The sequence below is a fragment of the Euphorbia lathyris genome, chromosome 3 (assembly GCF_963576675.1).
Source record: "Euphorbia lathyris chromosome 3, ddEupLath1.1, whole genome shotgun sequence".
Lineage (NCBI taxonomy): Eukaryota > Viridiplantae > Streptophyta > Magnoliopsida > Malpighiales > Euphorbiaceae > Euphorbia > Euphorbia lathyris.
The window spans coordinates 34,357,802-34,374,202 of record NC_088912.1 but is presented as its reverse complement, the minus strand read 5'-3'; positions in this window follow the sequence as shown (position 1 = coordinate 34,374,202).

The window sequence follows — 16,401 nt, the reverse complement described above, 5'->3', positions numbered from 1 at the left end:
TAGGACGAGGAGCTCTCACCAACCTGACCAGGATAGGACAATGATCAGAATGACGGAAGGGAAGATTCAACACAGCCGCATCAGGAAACCCGCTCTGAGCAACAATATTCGCATAAACTTTGTCACAGATGAACAAAGGTACTATTACGTTTCCAAGTAAACTTATGACCAGCAGCACCAAGATCCGTCAGTCCACACAAATCCATATTCTTCTTATGATTAAGACACCTGTTAATATAGTGATTCCCTCCCCCTCTTTGATCACTCATAATAGCAATATCGTTAAAATCTCTCGCAACAAGCCAGGCATCCACCATACTTGTACTTAAGGAAAACAAAACCTCCCAAAGACGTTAACGATTGGCCAGAATAGGGTCAGCATACACAATAGTGATAAATAGGGGTTTATTACCCGGGTAAGTAACTTTACTATGAATAAATTGTTTATCCATTTTCACGATATCAAACTGAACGAGATTAGGCTTCCAAAAAAGCCAAATACCACCAGCTCGACCTGTAGCCTCCGACCTAACACACTTCCAACTTCTAAATAATTTAACCACCTCATCAGCTTTAGCTCCACTGATCTTAGTTTCCAGTAGAGCAAAACAAGATGGGTTAACCTGTTTAATCAAATCTTTAACATGGATACGGGTCGCCTTGCTTGCCGCTCCTCTAACATTCCATACAAACAAATCCATCAAAAGAGGACAGCAAACACATGCCCAGCCAAACTAAACCAGATATTTATTTGGGGCTCCTAAGAGCCTAGTAGAGGTCCCTGCAGACCCCTTTTTCTCTAATAACCCAAAAGAAGTTTGGTTATTCTTATGATTACCCTTAAGTTTCTTCATATTCATCTTATTAACCCCCATGGGTTTCCCATTTCTAGCCTCAATACTGAGTTTAGAAAAACTAGCCTCTTTATTCAACTCTGATACTTGAGGATCTTGAACCTGAGGACAATTCTGGGACACATCTTTGGATTCAAACAGAGGGTTGACAGTCTCCACATTATTTTCAACTGGATCTGCAGGTTCTACGTCCGGCATTTCCAACTCTGATTGATCATCAGTAGGTCCAGGGTCTTGATCTCCATCTATGGGAAGAACCCAAAATCTAGATCCAGAACATTCCTCCAAAGGGTTGCCAGTATCATCACCTTTCTTTGGACTAGATATTTCCTTCCTTCCATAATCATTCTGGAGCAGAATCTGATCATTATTAATGTCAGGAGGAAGATTATGGCCTACAGGAGCGCGTGTCCTTCGTCTCCCAGAACGCTTAGCAACCATCCAAGGGCCGAAATTCCTTCCATCCCCTTGGATACCCTCTTCCCTGGTCATGACAGCTTCAACTTCATCCTCCTTGACCTTCTTCTTTTTAGGACAACCCTCATAAGTATGGCCAAACATCTCACATTCATAACAGATATTATGGATCCCTTCATACTCAATATAATATATTGTATATTGTAAACAAAATTTAGACAAAAGGGGTTTTGCTAGGTCAATATCAATACAGACTCTAGCAAACTTGCCTCTTTCAGCTCCAATAGTAGTTTTATCCACATGGTGGACTTTACCAACAAGCCCTACAATTTTCTTTAAAACAATTTCATTATAATACTCAATCGGAAGCCCCGGGAATCTCACCCAAGTCAACATCCTCTTAACCGAACAATCCCTTGGATTAAAGTTAGGAACCCAAGGCCTAATGGCCAGAACATGATTAGAGATAATATAGGGACCCCATTAATAACAGCCTCATAATCCTCAGCCTGTGTAAACTTAATCACATAATAGTCATTTTCCAAGTCAGTGATACTGACTTTACCTTTTTTAGCCCATTGAGCACGGATTCTCTGAGCAAAATAATTAAATCCAATTCTTTTTCCTAAGACAGTCACTATTAAAGACAATTTCCATCTAGAACGAAGGGATCGTTTGTCAGCCGAGGACAACCGAATCACAGGACACAAGGGATCGTCGTGTTCATCATCCTCCACATCCGAATCTGACAAAATTCCCTCCAAGTCATCATCCTCCATTCCTCCGTAGAAGGATGTCTCCTCCTCCACAACCCACATGACATTGTCCTTCTAGGACAATTTCAAATTGCCCGGGCGCTGCACTGAATCATTAACAGAAGGCCCACCATTAACCATCTTTCCCCTAGTCCCTATCATAGAAACACCACGAGAAGCCAATAGGTCCACCACGGTAGACGCCTGATCCATTCCAACAACCTTTCCTGACCGGCCGAACAACCTGACCCTACCCTCATCCCCAGATCCGCCACTCTCCCCTTCAGATTTCCCCTGTCCTGCCAACATAATCCCATGCGGCCCCAAACCCGACGCCGCTCCCTCCAACCCTCTCCCTAGAACTAAGCCCACAGGCACCGCCCTTGGCGGACAGTCGCCAGAAACTGACAGATCCCGACGCTCACCGTCGCTCACCGCCAAGGATGCACTAGACAGTTCACGCCTCTCGCCCACTAACCCCGCCCAACGTCCATCGGCCGCCTCAGAATCAGGATCTTCTGCCGAAACACCGTGCGCCCCTACCGCCATCAACCCGGATCTCGCCGCTGCCGCCATTACCGGGCCTCCACCGGATCTCTACCTCTCCCGCTTGCGATCTTCTTTCTCTTTCATACGCTCCTCTCGTCCGCTCCTCTCTTTGTAAGAGATTCCTTTTTATTTTGAAATTATAAGTAATTATTTTATTATATCTATTAAATATAAATATAATTTTTTTTAGTAATATTAACTTTAATGCTATTTATTAAAATTAAATGAATGAAATTTGAATGGATCCTTACATATTTTTTGTCATAGTATAATTTTTTTTTTATAAGAGACAGAAGAAAAAATACAAGAACAGAAACAATAGTTAGCCTGGAATTAGCCTCGGAAAGCTAATACCAGCCAAATCATCCTGCAAAACAGACACCGTATTAGAAGGAAAAGAATCTAGGAGCGTAAATCCTGGAACACTCGACCGGGCCATAGAGGCAAGTCTGTCAACCACACGATTCTGCTCACGAAACACATGTTGAAAGCGAATGTTATCAAAACTCAGACTTAACTTGTCGATTTCAGAAATGAGATTTCGCGCAGACCCTAAACCCATAAACTATGACTGAATGAGTTCACTGTTGTCCGACTCTACTTCAATGCACCGAATCCCCTTCGAAACGCCACCTGCAAACCATAAAAAATACCCCAGACCTCTGCTTGAAAGGAATTACCAACGCCCATGTTCCCCTAAAAACCTGCAATCCAGTCTCCATTATGATCCCGAATAACCCCTCCAGCAGAAATTTTACCACAATCGCTCCTAGAACCATCCGTATTCAATTTACACCAGTCCGTCCTAGGGAAAACCCAACCAACTAATTTAACTTGTTTTAGTCTACAAGAAACAGTCGAATCAGCCCTTTCCGAGTCAGACAGAAAACTCACAGCAGTGCTCCGAACATGTCTCACACGATCCGACAGGATTTCAAGTTTATTTCCAAAAATTTCCATATTCCGCCATTTCCAGCTAAGCCAACAACCAACAATGAAAAGAATTTGCCAATTATGAACATTAGATAAGCCTTCAAACAGAGCCCAACTAAACCAACTATCTGAATCATATAGGAAAAATTCCTCATGTTTATTCACCGGAATATTTTGCTGCCAAACACTGGCCGAACTAGGACAATCACGAAGAACGTGAACGATGCTCTCAGTCAAACAGTTACACCGTGGACATGCTGTAGAAACCGTCAAGTGTCGTTGAACTCTTTTAGAGTTCGTGAGCAGCTTATCATGAGCACAAAGCCATGCAAAGCTACGCACCCGTTGTGGAACCCGTAAACTCCAAATATGCTTCCACTTTCGATTAATTGGAATATTATTTAAGTCACAAATAAGTGAGAAAGCAGATTTACAGCTAAATCACCCATTATTTGTTAAACCCCAACAACGTTTATCCCCTTCAAACGGATCTGAACTAACTTTGATGCTACGAATTCGAAGCAACCACTCAATACTAAGAAATCGTTCCAACAAAGACCAATTCCAATTACCATCCTCATCCACATAGTCTGATATTTTAGCCTGCAAGTGCCTATTGGACAGAGGCTGAGAAACAACATCCACCAAAGCCTTATCCTTTAGCCAATTATCCGTCCAGAAATTAATTGACCGACCATTGCCCACATACCAAGCCACCCCATTACAAAACTCCCTAAATAAGTTATGAATCCCTTTCCACAAAAAAGAGCAATTTTTAACCCGACCCTTAACGCCACCAAACACCTCATCTTTCCTGTACTTACCATGAAGTATTTTAGCCTATAAAGCCTCGGGTTCTTGCCACATTCGCCGTATTATCTTCATAAGCATTGCTTTATTATTATCTTTTGATTTTCGAATTCCGGATCCTCCATACTCTTTAGGCCTACAAACATCATCCCAGGGTAACAGATTGACTTTCTTTTCATGGTTCTTCGAATCCCAAAGAAACGTCTATTTAATTTATCCAACTCCTGCAAGACAGTATTAGGAAGAAGGTTAGACTGCATAACATGATTAGAAGTCGTGTTATTCACAGACTGGATAAGAGTCATTCGACCAGCCAGTGACAGAGTGCTACTCTTCCAATTAGAAAGTTTGCCCTGAACAGAATCAATAGTTTTCTTGAAGGAATGCTTAGTAACCCGACTACTAAACAACGGAACCCCTAAATAATTACCAAAGGATGAAACCAGTGGGATACCACAAGAAACACTGAGTTGATTGCAAACACGACTCGGCATATTCTTTGAACACATCATCCGAGATTTATGTAGATTAAGCTTTTGACCAAAAGCATTGCACAATATGTGCAGAATTCCCATTACCATATTCAGCTGCTCCAAATCCCCTTCAAGATAAATTAGAACATCATCTGCAAAAAAAATAGATGATTAACGGGAGGACATAATTTATTAATTTTAACTGGCTTTAAACATCCAGCCTGGACCGCATCAGAAAGTAAATGACCAAGTCTCTCCATAGCAAGGACAAACAACTAAGGAGACATCGGGTCCCTGATGCGTATCCGGTAGAGTGGTAAAGTGCGATGATAAGTGTGTGCTAGGGCTAAGGATGTGTTCCTTCTAAATGCTTTGACTCTACTAGATGCTACAACGTAGGGGCAAGTGTACCCCGTCGTATCAAGCAACAATCCGGTTAAGACCGGGTATCGAATCCACGGGATTTATAACTACAAGTATTAAACGACTCGGTTTTACACGTTATTTAAGTGGTGAATACTGTAGTGGTTGGGTAACAACTATAAACTACTCCTAAACTATGGGTGAGACAATTTTCATGTGTTTCGAGCCCTCTTCGAATGATACGGGTGATGATAAGTTACAACCTATGATAAACGACACGAAATATAAACGATTGATGGTTTTACTCTTGCAGAGACGACTATTAATAGACCGAACAACTCCGTGAGGTTCTTAGAGTCGTGATTTCCCCTTAAGGCGACTCTAATTCTTAGGATCACAAACTAGGGCCCGTAAGTTCCGTGGCTTGTCAATTCCTACGGTTTCCGGTTTGTCAACTCCGGTGAGGCAACACCTATGTGATTCCTAACGGATTTCGGAGTTCGTAAACAACCTACACAATAATCAATTATAAATATCAAAGCATGCAATAAACATTAACACGTATAGTGAAAACGGAATCGTGAATCATGTATTATAACTGTGGAATATGAAAATACGGGATACAATCAAGCCTAGTAGATGGAGAGAGTACAAACTAATTAACAAGTAAAATGGAAGAAGAATCGGCCCTTAAGACTAGCTAACCGGACTCAAAATCGTCTCTTGGGACTTGAAGGTGGAACTCTCGAGCTTGGTGAATGCGGATGGAGCGGAACTTCGGCGGAGTGACGGGAAGAATGCACAAGCTCTCAAGGTGTGATGAACTCTAATACATGAGAAATTGAATGCTGAAATGAGTGCTAATCACTCCTACTTATACACAAACTCAGGGGTAAAATTGTAAATACACAAGTTTCATAATTTCTGTATTTTTCCCAGGACACGCCCCGCGTGGCCAGGCAGGCACCCCGCGTGGTGCCCATTCAATTGACAATTTCTGCAAACGGATCAGGTACAATTCTTGTTATTCGGACCATGCCCCGCGTAACCAGGCAGACGCCCCGCGTGGATGACCTATTCCATTGATAATTGACTGTGTGTGGGTCAGATTCAGGCCTGATGTCATGGACACGCCCAGCGTGGCCAGTCAGACGCCCCGCATGATGCCCATTCCGTTGATAATTGTCTGCCCGTGGATCAGAATCAGACTGTTTTGTCATAGCCACGCCTCGCGTAGGTTGAAGCATGCCTCGAGTAATTGAGCTCCTGAAGATTTATTGTTTGAACCATGCCTCTGGCGCCTCGCGTGGCAAGGGGCACGCCCCGCGCAAGTGAGCTTCTGGAACATATTTTGTAGAATTTTCTCCTGTACACCCCGCGTATTGATAGGGGCGCCCCGCGTGGATGGTGGGTTTTTCTCCTTTACTTGTACCTGCGAAATACAATTCTTGATGGCCGAGTTAGCTTGACGTTTATTCTTCCGAAATTAACTGAAAACAAAGAAAACATATCAAAAGCACAAAATTGATTTTTATTTTGTTGTTTTATCAAAAACACATTGTTTTTGCAATTAAACTCACTTATTTAGCCCATAAATAGACCGTAATTCACGCTAAAAGATAGGGACAAAATGCCCCTATCAGTCCCCCTGACGAATGCCCCGAGAAGTTGCGAATGAGTCAATCATATGCCCATTAATCATTACACACATAGACACCGACAATAAGCAGGAACTAATAAGCTGAATCCAATGCCCAGGGAAACCAGCCTCACGAAGCGTATCAGAGATAAAATGCCAATCCAACCTATCATATGCCTTCTCCAAATCAAGTTTCAAAGCAATGATACCTTTCTTCCCTTTCTTAATTCGCATAGAGTGAGCCATTTCTTTAGCAATGCAAATATTATCTACCATTTGTCGTCCCGGCACAAAGCTTCCTCGATTAGGTCCAATAAGGCTTGGAAGGAGGCACCGAATCCGAGTAGCAATTATCTTGGTAACGGTTTTGTATATTACATTACAAAGGCTAATCAGTCTCATTTGGGAAAAAGATACAGGATTAGGAACTTTAGGAATAAGACAAAGTAATGTCTCAATGACCTTACCGATATCATTCTCACCATTAAAAATTCCCAGAACGAACTTACAGATCCCCGGTTTAATAACGTCCCAATACTTTTGGAAGAAAATGGCAGGAAGGCCATCAATTCCAGGGGCTTTAGTCCCACCTATCCTAAAAATTGCCTCATGGACGTCACCTTCAGTAATGGCAGCAAAGGCTTTATCGAAATCAGCAGTTGCAATCGGAGGAAATTTTGAATCCGACTTCAAAAGGATACGGCTTACATCTTCCGCTTTAAACAGTTTTCATAAAAATCAATAGCAAGACTCTTAATAGTTTTTTCAGCCATACACCAAGACCCATCATCCCTTTTCAAAGCTTTAATTCGATTTTGACTCCTACGAATAATAGTTGAGAGGTGGAAGAACCTAGTGTTTCTATCCCCCTCATTAAGCCATTGTTTCCTGGATTTTTGGAACCAAAGAAGTTCTTCCTGTATAAGAACATTAAACAACTCCTGTTGGAGTGATTTGAAAGAAGCAACCAAACTAACAGTCAGCCCTCCCTCCATACATCTTTGAGTAGCCTCAATTTGGTGGAGAATATCTTTTTTCCTGCCAAGAATATTCCCAAAGACTTCTTTATTCCAACTTTTAGCCGCAATTTTAAAATTCGAAGTAGCACTAATAGGATCATGTATAGGGTTCCAATGATCACCTACCAATCAATTGAAATCCGGATGAGTTTCCCAGGCCAACAAATACCAAAAAGGCTGTAGGGATCTAATACAAACCATCCCATGAGGTCTGAAAAGGATTGGGCAATGATCTGAACTATGAAAAGGGAGATTCACCACCGAAGCTTTGGGAAAGGCAATTATGCCATTCACATTCACATAGACTTTATCAAGCCTAACAAAAATCGTATTTCTACGCCAAGTGTACCGATGCCCAGAACAATCCAGATCAGAGATACCACACTCATCCATCTGTTGACGGTGGCGAATGCACCGATTCACATAATGATTACCCCCTCCTCTCTGGTCAGAAATCAAAGAGATATCATTAAAATCTCCCATGAGGAACCAAGGACTAGTAATAGCCTGACTGATTTGGGATAACTCCTCCTACAGGTGTTGGCGACAAGACATAATCGGTGACGCATAAACCACAGTTAATAAACAAAATTCCACACCATTAATAGATAGAGAACAATGAATATATTGATTATGTATAGAAATCGGAGTCACCATAATCACACTCGGTTGCCAAAGAATCCAGATTCCCCCAACCCTACTTTGGGCCTCAGAACGGATATGATTCCAGCCATAAAAATTAGACAAAATCTTGTCAGCACGATCCCCACTGACCTGGGGTTCCAGGATAGCAATACAACAAGGTTTAACTTGTTTTATTAAATATTTAAGATGGACACAGGAAGACTTACTTGCCGCTCCACGGATATTCCAACAAAGCAAATCCATAACAAAAACTGGGAAAGTAGAACAAACCATTAGACTTTTGGGGTAGCATCTGAACTACCAGAAGAACTCAATGCCAGAACCTTATTAAACTTTGGGTTAATTGGTTTTTTAAACATTTTTTTGCACCAAAAATAAAGTTTTCTTGTTTCATACCCTGGGTTACACTTTTCATAGGATAAACTTTTCTTTTGAGGAAACTTTTTCTTAAAAGAACATTTTAGGAAACCTTTTCTTAAAAGGCATGTTTAGGAAACTTTTCATTTCAGGAAACTTTTTTGGTACATCATTCACTTAGAATTTCCAATAGTGAACTTAGGGGAAACCATAGTGTACATTAGGGGAAACCATGTAGTGTACCTCGTGGGAAACCAACTTCTTATAGTGTACATCAGGGGGGACTTAAAGTAAACATAGGGGAACCAAGGGTCAGTTAATATTTTAACATGTTTTTGTGAGCCAATTAAAAAGCAGGAAAAATAGAAAACGTCATGAGCAATCCATTATGAAAGTCAAAGTGGAGCAGTTATTCCAGACGTGGTTTGAATGTGGAGAACATGACTTGTGGAAACAAGCAGGAAGTTACCTCCAACATCTATTAAAGGAAGAAATCACGATGAGAAGAAATCAACCAACTCAACAACTCAACAAACCCAAGCAAAAACTCTAGCAAATTATCCTTAGACTTCAGCATCTTTAGATTTCTCAGTTGTTCCCTTAGTTTCAATTTTCAGATCTAAAGTTCATTCATTTCCTAGTACATTTTATTTTTATTTGTTGTTCAATCGTTTCTGTAAGGTCGGTATCGTTTTGATAATCGAATCTTTAGGAATTTTACGGTCTCTTTTATTCCATACAATCGTTTTGATAATTAGAAGTTAGAAAGCACACTCAATTTCATTCCATAGTTTGATAATACTATAATTATCTGGCACGCCCGCAATTTCCCACGAAAGAGCCAAACAACATTTTATTGGCATTTTTACCAGATCTCCCAGAGACTTTTTCCATTAAACCTTTACCCTTATCCTGCACCCTTACCGGCTGATTCTGAATGGCATTTTGGATGTCATTAAGTGACCCAGGGCGCTCAGGTTGAGAGGAGTGGACCTCCACATCCTTGTAGCTAGACTTATCAGAGAATAACAGGTTAGCATCTCCCAATTTAATATTATCCAACAAAACGTGACCAGTATCCTTCCCTTGCATTTCTGCTCCGTGAAGAATAATATCGGTTTCAACGTTAGCAAGCACCTCAAAATGTGAGCTGCTTGCCAATTTATTTGACCGAATTTTTGACATTTGATTAACCTCCAGAGGATTCACATTAAGCCAATTTGCTGACCCTCCATTAATTGTCTTATATGTCTCAATAATAGGTTTAGTCATCAGTGACTTATTAACTGGTCGACGTCGAGCAGGTTTTTTAGATACCATCCAGGCACCATAATCATTGACTACCTCATCCCGAACATTCACATGATTATGCATATCATTCGTCATATTAGTAGGGTTATTCACTTCAACTTTTTTAGGACAACAACTCATACTATGACCATACATACCACGATCAAAACAAATATTATGCAATCCTTCATATTCAATGGGAAAAATGGAATGGCAAAGTTTATATTTATAAAGCAGGGGCTTTGACAAGTCAATTTCCACACAAACTCTCGCAAATTTACCTCGTTCCGCTTCCACCATCCTTTTATCCACATGATGAGTTTTCCCCACCATGTTACCAAGCGGGATACAAAATTTGTATTATAATACTCAATAGGTAGGCCTGGAAATTGGACACAGGTAAGAACCTTTTTAACATACTCTTCATTCAGATTGAAATTCGGGACCCAAATTCGGGACCCAAGGCCTAATGGCCAAACAATGGTTAGCAACCAAGTAAGGACCACCTGCAATTGCATTTTGAAAATCAGTGAAATTATGAAATTTCACAATATCTCAAGATCAATTATGTCAATAGTACCCGTCCGAACCCAGAATTGCTTCAATTTCTGAGGCAAAAAAATGGAAACCTACCCGCTTCCCCATAACATTTACAATCAAGGCCCATTTCCAGCGACTCCACAACACGCGTTTCTCATTAGCTGATAGTCGGATTGTTGGACAAAGGGGATCTTCATCATCGTCTGATTCCAAATCAGATTGAGGGTCAAAACCATGAATCCATCCCACTACATCGTCTGATTCTACATCCATGGCTTCCTCCTAAACAGATTGACCAATTAGGGAATTCTTATAGGTCATCTTCCTTCTAATCGGCGACTCAATTTGATTCACAGGGTTTTCGAGAGGTGCCTTCGGGAGACCATGGTTACCTTTCGCTTTTTTCTTACTCCGGCCAGATGGAGAAGAAGAAACAACCCCATCATCGATGCTGCTAGGATTGCCGATTCCAATCTCACTCGGGATGCCGTCTCCACTCTCCATCTCACCTGAAGGAGTAAGGAGTGACGCCCCTTGCCGGCTTTGAGGCAGCAGACGCATCGACGCCAGAATCCGGGGAAGATGCAAAGGAGGACGCAGAAGCCCAGATTTAGGGTTCGGCGCAGGCGGAGAGTCCTTAGAGAAAAAGGAAAAAGAAAGAGTTGCAGGAAAAAGGTTTTATATCATTTGTTAATAATTTTTTTGTTGGGATATTTTGTAAATTATTTTTATTATATCTATTAAATCTAAATTAGATTAGATGTAATATTTTTTATTTTTCTTTGTTACTATTTTGACAATTCATCAAAAAGGCATCTAAAACTCTGCTCATTAATATCTTTCTGCTTCCACTATTATATATAGTATAGATATAGAATTTATCACTAAAAATAAGAAAGAAACTTAGAATGGTAATCATAACAAAACGTGATTTATAAGTGAAATAAATTTCATTGTAAGTATAATATTTCAATACATCTTTAATTATTTTCTTCAATATGTCTCCAACTTCAATAAACAACTATCGTGTGAAACTTTATATCTATTCGTAGAAAAAATACATAAAAATAAAAAATTCAATCAATATGAGTTTTTTTTTTTATAAAATCAATATGAGTTATATAAAATCAAATTAAAAAAATCAGTATACTTCATCAGGTTCAGAATTTGGAAAATTAATCTAACTCCAATTAAACATAACAATCGAGTTCATATAAAGCCGAAAATCCAAATTTAGTTAGAGTTAACTTTTTCAATATGTCTCCAATTTCAATAAACAACTATGGTGTGAAACTTTATATCTATTCACAGAAAAAATGCATAAAAATAAAAAATTCAATCAATATGAGTTTTTTTTTTATAAAATCAATATGAGTTATATAAAACCAAATTAAAAAAATCAGTGTACTTCATCAGGTTCAGAATTTGAAAAATTAATCTAACTCCAATTAAACATAACAATCGAGTTCATATAAAGCCGAAAATCCAAATTTAGTTAGAGTTAACTATCGAAACAATTATACCTAGCAACTTATACTAAAAAGAATGAAATATACAAAATCTTTATTTAGTCATTTTGAAAAAAAAAGACAAATAAAAAAGAAAACATAGATAAGGCAGCGAGAGGTATGAAATAACACAATTGAGAACAAAATAACTATTACATATGGAAAAAAAAAATTGAATACTTACCTTCGGAAACATGACGATTTCCTGTAATTTTTGACAAATTTGTTTTTTCCGATTTCAGCTGTTTATACCTCGTCTATTTCCATCAGATTTCTTCAATTGGAGATATCAAAGTGTAAATTCTCTAAATTCTTGAAAAAATGCTATTGATACAGTTTATCAACGGAAACCGCTCATAAATAAATCTGAATCTCTTAATGAAGTAAGAACAAAATTATAAGAATATATTATTTGAAGTAATAACAAAATTATAAAATTAAGAACAAAACTAATACATAATCAAAATTAAAGGTCAACAATGTCTTTGATTTTCGGTGGCCAATGAATATAATGATGAAATGCTATATATCATGCTTTATATAAAAGTTTATTTGTGACTTTTGGATTTCTTTCGCTTTGTGTTTTTTCATCTTCCTATAACTCTTACTTTTTTTATTACTTTAATTAATGGGTTAGTAATTGACAATAAATAATGTATTAATATAGTATTTATGATACAGAGATAATTAAAACTCATTAACACATTTATTTTGTTTGCTCCTACAATGCCAACTAAACGAAAAAGTTTTTAAAACACTTCTTGTAAATTCTCTCTACTTCCGCTATTATATATAGTATAGATATTACATTCCCTTTGTTACTATTTGTTGGTGGTTGTTTGTTGAACTAATAATGTTAACAACTTTTGCTTCCAAAATAGAAATAAACAGCAATTTCTAAATCCTAATAATCAAATAATAAACATTATCATTTGAAATAAAAACAACAATAAAAAATTCCAAATGAACACTAAATCATAATTATATTTACACTAATTTTGCAAATCTTTAAACATTCCTGTCACTACAGGAAGATGATTAAAGCCACAATTCAACATATAAGCAAGTAACATGAATGGAAATTTCATTCACAAGCCTTCTCTACAAACTAACTAAGCAAATCAATTTCTATTATCTCTGTAACAAAAAAATTCCATGTCAAACTTCAATCACTTAAAAAGTCACTACTTAGAATTATGAAATTCTCGTTTCATTCAGACAAATAACAAATTAAAGGAACACTTTAATTGTCATGAAATGGAGAAATTATATGATACGCCAGGCACACCACGTCAGAAGCTGGTGTGGTGTACCATGTCCAATAAAATCATGACATATATCACTAATTTTAAAAAAAATTAATTAAAGTATTTCATCTCTTAAACACAGAATCATCCTCGTGTCTTCTTCGTTTTTCCATGCTTTGATACCATGCCATTCTTATCTATTCCAACTGTATGTCTTCTTCTTTCCCTAGAGATATGAAGATGAACATTGATTTTTCTTTTTCCAATTTTCTTTTTACCTCCTTATAATTTCTCATCAATCAAACAAGTGATTGTAGGAAAATTCGAACCTTTTTTCTTTTTATTCTGGATTTCTCAACTGTACTTTTAGCTGCTGATAAAAGGATGAAAAAACAGGATTAGGAAGCCTAAACAATTTCAGGTCCATTAATAAGTGAATTTGAATTAATTCTCTCTTTAAAATTCTCTTAGATAGAATTATTCCATATTCAATGGACTTTCATCTTCTATGTCTATGCCTTTTTTGCTTTCATTATGACTATCATTAGTATCACTATTATTATTGAATTCCATTTCCTCTTGCTTTTTTCACCATGAATATCAGAATCAGGATGATCATTATTGTTGAATTCCAATAATTTCATCTTTTTACTATGGCTAGCCATAGACTCGTTCTTCTAAAACCAACAAACATCATTGAATTCCGTCAATAAAAACTCATGCATAATCCAACCATAATGCTCATCAAATTTTTTAAGTTGAATTTTAGGCATAAGCAACTAATGGGATTAAACTTTCAAAATTTTGGCAGTCCATCTCCTTATTTCCAATATAGAAATTATGCTTCAAGGACAAACAATATGGCAACTTGAATAGGAACCACAATGCTTATTAGATTTTTTTTTTTCACTTGCATTATGGCAACTTAAGCAACTAATGGGATTAAACTTTCAAAATTTTGGTAGTCCATCTCCTTATTTCCAATATGGAAATTATGCTTCAGCAAGGACAAACAATATGGCAACTTGGATAGGAACGACATACTCAGAACTGGTTGTAATGTTGGTTATGGCTCGGTGAATTAGACTAACAACATTGGAATTGACAATGCAAACACCGCACTTGCCTTGCCTAATCAAGGAGGCTTTTCGAAATCCTTGATTAGGCAAGGCAAGTGCGGTGTTTGCATTGTCAATTCCAATGTTGTTAGTCCAATTCACCGAGCCATAACCAACATTACAACCAGTTCTGAGTATGTCGTTCCTATTCAAGTTGCCATATTGTTTGTCCTTGCTGAAGCATAATTTCCATATTGGAAATAAGGAGATGGACTACCAAAATTTTGAAAGTTTAATCCCATTAGTTGCTTAAGTTGCCATAATGCAAGTGAAAAAAAAAATCTAATAAGCATTGTGGTTGGATTATGTATGAGTTTTCACAGAAGAAATTCAATGGTGATATGGTTGTTTGTTAGTTTATGAAGAACGAGTCTGTTGCTAGCCCTAGTAAAAAGAGAAAATTATTGAAATTCAACAAGAATGCTCGTATTGATATCACTAACAAAAAAAACAGTTTTTACCGGCGAAATTTTATCACTTTAGCGACGGTTTAACCGCCAGTAAAATGTGATAACTACTCTCCCTTGAAGTCCATAGCAATTGTACATTTGTTCCTCAATAATTCAATGGAGAGCACGACCATGTATTCCGGTAATGGAATATGCCAATAATGTCAACCTCCCTGCAACCAACTCATCATCACTTGCACAACTTGTTCAACATCTGAATTTAAATTAATTACAACAGCAAAAAGGATTAGTATGAATGATAATTAAATTAATTAAGGGGTTTGATTTATGTCGTTAATTAATAAATACATGTTGAGTTTTGGAACTGCATTCTACGTAAGTTATAGCACCGATTAGTTTCTTCAGTTCCCCACTCTGCTTATCAATTTACATAAAAACTTAATTTAGGAATTCAAATTTGTAAAATTTCAATGTAATTTGATAAATTACATGTCTTAGTTGTTATTGGTGTTGCTCGCAGAAAAACATATCAGCTCCTCTGTAACTCAATGGCCTCAGCTTGTTATAATCTTCGTGTCCTGAAAGGAAATTGAAATAGCAATATAGCATTCAATTATACTAAATTTTTTAAATTTGCACACATTTTTCAAGTAAATAATAATGGAGAAGATAACACAAAATAGCTATATAATCATAACAAAAAAAAGTCTTCAAAGTAAAGATAGCTTCACATTAGAACATATAGTAATACGGAGTAATCAACAAGAAACTGCAGAACAGAAACATGATTACTGATAGACATTCAAAAAAGAATTGATACCACTCGAAATAATTCTAAACATACCAATAATTGGAGACGTTTATGTTAAATTATGATGAATGTATTAACTAAATTTTCATCGAGGTAAAAATCTAGCATAAAGGTGTCACTAGAGTCCTAAAATAAATTGGCACATGAAGAGTTACAACATATGAAGAATGCTCTTATCAATTTATGCAAGAAGAAGAATGTGTATACAATATCAATCAATTCAAAAAGACTTACCTAGAATTAGATTTGTCTATAAACTCATCTAGATATTTGAGTCGATATTTCTGCCTCTAATGGAACCTACAGTAACCCTTCCAACCCAGAAGAATTCAAAAGAGTTCTACAGCTTTAATAAATCAAGTAACTAATCCAAACAGTGATAACACTCATAAAAACTCCATATGATCTCAGGCTTATAAAGAGGATAAAACTGACAATTTCACACATTTTTCTGGCAAGTGATTTTTTCATGGTGTCTAGAGAAAACAACTTTGAACATGACATTCGTATCCGAGAAAAGTTTTTGTAGGTACTATTGTAATCTTGAAACCCTTGTTAAAACATAGGTTGTAAGAATCTATTTTCTTGGTTGTTCAATTGGGTTTGAGCTGTAAAGATAGATCACATGAGATAAAAGGAAAGATGTACCTATAATGGATTTCC